General features: G+C 30.0%; 1 non-coding gene across 1 annotated transcript; it reads right to left on the bottom strand.

Moving 5' to 3' along the window:
- Nucleotides 1–1478: 1478 nt before the first annotated feature.
- On the bottom strand, nt 1479–1550 carry TRNAD-GUC (transfer RNA aspartic acid (anticodon GUC)). The gene has a single exon. It is a non-coding gene; the product is annotated as a tRNA-Asp (tRNA).
- Nucleotides 1551–4589: the final 3039 nt, after the last annotated feature.

Genomic DNA, 4589 nt, shown 5'->3' with positions numbered 1-4589 from the left:
CCGGTGATTCTCTTTTCTTCGATCAATTGCATTAAGGGGGAACCCTAACCCTCCTCCACAGGTTTCTTAACAACTCTAAAGAACATTAAGTATACTCAAAAAATATTTGTTTGTCTCATGTTCGACTATGCTCATATTCGACTTACTTGCAATCAATTAAGGGTATTTCATTTATCTATTAATTGTCAATTTATCAATTTTTTAATAGTTTTAATTATTTTTTAGGTGTAAACATAAATAGACATATAAGTTAATTTATTTTTCATAAGTTTCTATCTTTTCTAATATTAAGAAACTTGTTGAATTGGAGTTTTCTTAACCTCATCTTCAATTATTTTCAAGGATGTTGGTGTCAAAACTCACAAACTAAATGCAATGATGTGAATAATTACAAATTCAAGTGCGCAACCCTGTATATCAAATGTGTAATTCTTTTATCGTCTCAATTAAATTAATGAGAGTAATTATACAAGCGAGAGACACCATGTATTCACTCAAATTCTTTAGACATTGAGTTTACGAGTCTTCTCCCTTAAAAAACACCCAACCTCCACTTTTCTATACAATTTCGAACTTCTAACTCACTTATATCATATCAATTTCTCCTTCTAATTCACTTATATCATATCAATTTCTCCCTCAAGTGTGAGTCCATCCACTTATATATTTTTCTTCAAGCGGAAACTCTTTCATTTACACACACTTGTATCGTCATTGACACCATTACCACGCCACAAACACTTTAACAAGACATGTCGTCTGACCACCACCTTATCAAGAAGACTTTCAACATAAGGAGTCGGTCCCTTATTAAACACTCGACTATGATTTCACAACTGAAAAAATAGGAAAAAATAAATCACCAAAGACACAAAAACTCGTCCACAAAAGAGCAAAATAAACAAAAATCAATAAAAATATAACACAAAAATATTAAGGATCATCACTTCATCATTATTTCAACCACAATATCTCAAAGAAAAATATTTTATCACTCAACCTGTAAGTTTTTGTTACAATGACACAATTACAAGTTCTCATATAATTACAATTTTTACAATGAAAAAATTACAAGCCTCTCAACTGCAAATTAAATAACCCACAAGACTATAATTGTGGTTGTAAAGGAAATTTAAATTAACTCTATATTTATACTAACACTCTGACTTATTTTTTCTTCAACTTGAATAGATACACATTTTAAACTAACATCTATCATGCAATCCTCAAAGCATAAAGAAGTTCAAGTTGACTAAAAAGTACTCAAATTTACATATGCACCTTAACTTCTCAAAACATTTAATAATATTTGGTAAAACTAAATGAATTTCATATAAAGTAAGAAATATTACTCTAAGGTTGTTCCAATAGTGATATTTTTTTTTGAACCGTTGTGAATAAAGCCCAAACTAAACAGAAGGCCCAGTGGGTACATAAAACGGCCCAATTATTGAAACGAAAAATGAAAAAAACCAAAACGCCGTTGCCGGGGATCGAACCCGGGTCACCCGCGTGACAGGCGGGAATACTTACCACTATACTACAACGACTCACTTGTTAATATTTGCATAATTGAATTATATATATATATATAGTCCAATAATAGTGAATACCCATAAAACTCAATTTTAATACCATGCACGGTTGTAATTGTAAAAGAGAGAAGAAAAGTAGGGTATATTAATTCTTGAACTTATTGCTTTGGTCTATTGTGATATAATTTCTTTTATCAACACGAGACAAGTCCATTGATTGTTCAAATATTATTAACATGCCTCCCATATCTATCAAAAATTCATAAACACTTCTATTTGTATTGTTATTTGTTCATTATGAATCACATATTGTTCATTATAATTTTTTATTTTATTTTTCACTTTTTTGTTACAATACTTGTCACTTTTTCTATATAAACTTCATTAGTTAATTATGTAGTTGGATTAAAAAAAGAAAGTACATTTTTAATTTTAAATAGAATTTAAAAGTGCTATCAATTCAGTTTATTTATATTTTCTCTGTAATTAATTTCATATACGAGGTTAATATTAAAGTTTATAATTCTTAATTTTGTAAAAATTAAAATAAATTTTTCCTTTCTAAAACCTTATCTTGTTTAACATTTGGGACTTAAGTTGAACTTCAATTTTTTAGAAGTTAAAGTTTAAAGGTTTTACTTGTCATAAAATTAATCACTTCACAAAAGAATATTTTGAAAGAGGGAGTAAGAGTGATTTTGTTTATATTGTGTATATCTTAGATGAAGATGGTTATAAAAGTGCTGACACAATAGTGGTAACAAGTTTAGAGATAGTGAAGAGTTGGGTTATGGACTCAAGATGCTTTTATCACATGTCTCTAAGGAAATAATATTTTGAGATTTTGGAGTTAAAAAAAAGGTAGGGTCATTCGACTCGAAAATAATAAGACTTGCCAAATTCATGGTATTGATACAATCAGACTGAAAATGTTCAATGACAGGAAGATCCTTCTACGTAATGTGTGGTATGTTCCTAAACTAAAGCAAAGTTTGTTGTCCATAAGCATATTTGATGATCTAGGCTACTACATTAGAATTGAATGTCGGGCGTTAAAAATATCGTAAGATGCATTGTTAATGACTCAACGGTCCAAAATATGTGGGTTGTATATTTTAGATGAAAACCGTTAGTGATCATGCATCATTAGCCAATCAATACTTTCTTGACAAAATTAAGCTATGACATTTGAGTTAGGGCATGTCAGTGAAAGAGGTTTAGTTAAACCTACTAAGTAATGACGGCTAGGGAGTGAGAAATTATATAACTGTAATTTTGTGATGATTGCATACTAGGAAAACAACATTTGGTGAAGTTTGAAAGTGGTGTGCATAATTCTAGTAAACCTTTTGAGTATGTTCACTCCGATTTATGGGGCCAACAAGGTTGGTAACTCATGGGGTGATTTTTATTTTCTATCTATTATTGATGATTTCTTTAGAACAATATGTGTCAATATTTTAAAGGGTAAAAGTGGTACCTTTGAAAAATCTATTGAATTATATACTTTTATAGCAAAACACTTTGAAACTAAACTTAATGTATTGATAACTGACAATATCATAAAGTTTGTTTCAGAGAAGTTTAACGAGTTTTGCAGATAAAAAATGAGTTAAGAGGCATAGAATTATTGTTAACACACCTCAATAAAATAGCCTAGCAGAACACATGAATATGATTATTTTAGAGAGGGTAAGGTGTATATTGTTAGAAGCTAAATTACCAGAGAGTTTCTAGGATGAATTTGCTACAACAACTTACCTGATAAACAAGTTTTCTATCCACATGAATAAAATTCAAGACAATTATGTAATTTTGGAGTGAGAAACATATAGACTATTCAAATTTTAAGATTTTTGGAGTTTTAGCATTTGCACATATAAAGCAAGACAAACTTGAAGTTAGGTTTATGAAGTGTGTCTTCGTTAGTTATCCTGAAAGAGTGTAAGGTTACGAACTATGGAAGATGGATCCTATAAGATCAAAATTGATCATAAGTAGGGATGAAATGCAATGACCTGAAAGTTAAAGATTCATAAAATATAATGAATAAGACTCTGTTTGAGTTGAATATTTCTGCTATTGAAACTAGAAAAAAAGGAGATAATTAAGACTCATATTCTAGTAATATTGAAGGGAAACCTACAATGGCTCCTAATTATCAATTGGCATGTGATAAAGTTAGAAGGGATATTGCACCACCTCATAAGTACGAGTATATCGAGGTCATTTAGGGAGGTAAATGATGAGATGCGTTCATTGATTAAGAATCATACTTGGAAACTTATGAAACTATCTACAAAACAAAAGGTGGTTGTATGCAAGTAAATCTTCAATAAGAAGGAATATATTCTAGGTATTAAAGAACCAGAGTTTATGTCAATACTTGTAGAAAAGGGCTTTACTCAAGTGGAAGAGAATGATTACAATGAAAGTTTTTCACCTATGGTAAAACATTATTTTCTAACGATGCTTATACCCATTGTGAAACAATATAATCTTGACTTGAAAAAGATGGAAGTTAAAAAAAGTCTTACACAAAGATCTTGAAGAGACAATCTACATGGAACAATATGAAGGTTTTGTAGAAGATACGGCTAAAGTATGTTTGTTGAACAAAGTTTAGTATGGTGTGAAACAAAGCCCAAGGATATGGTATCATTGGGTTGATAAACTTCAAAGTAATTATGAAAATTGTGTATACATATTGAAGAATAATGATAAAGACATTATCTACCTCCTTATGTATATTGATGATGTTTTGATGGCGAGCTCTAACAAGATAGAGATCTGTAAGCTCAAGACAATCTTTAATGATGAATTTGAGATGAAATATCTTGGTGAAGTTAAACGAATCCTAGGAATGGATATAATGAGAAGTTATAAGAAAGAGTGAAGTTTTCTTATCTCAATATAGTTACTTGAAGAAAGTGGCAGATCAGTTTAGAATGCTAGATGCTAAAACTCTAAACACTCATTTAGATGAATTTGAGATGAAATATCCTTGGCTAAGCAATATCCTCAAACCGAGGAAGAGAAAAATATAATAGAGAG

This window comes from Lathyrus oleraceus, chromosome 6 (assembly GCF_024323335.1).
Source record: "Lathyrus oleraceus cultivar Zhongwan6 chromosome 6, CAAS_Psat_ZW6_1.0, whole genome shotgun sequence".
Classification (NCBI taxonomy): Eukaryota; Viridiplantae; Streptophyta; class Magnoliopsida; order Fabales; family Fabaceae; genus Lathyrus; species Lathyrus oleraceus.
Note: the sequence above shows the minus strand (reverse complement) of the source record. Positions and strands in the feature narration are given on the sequence as shown.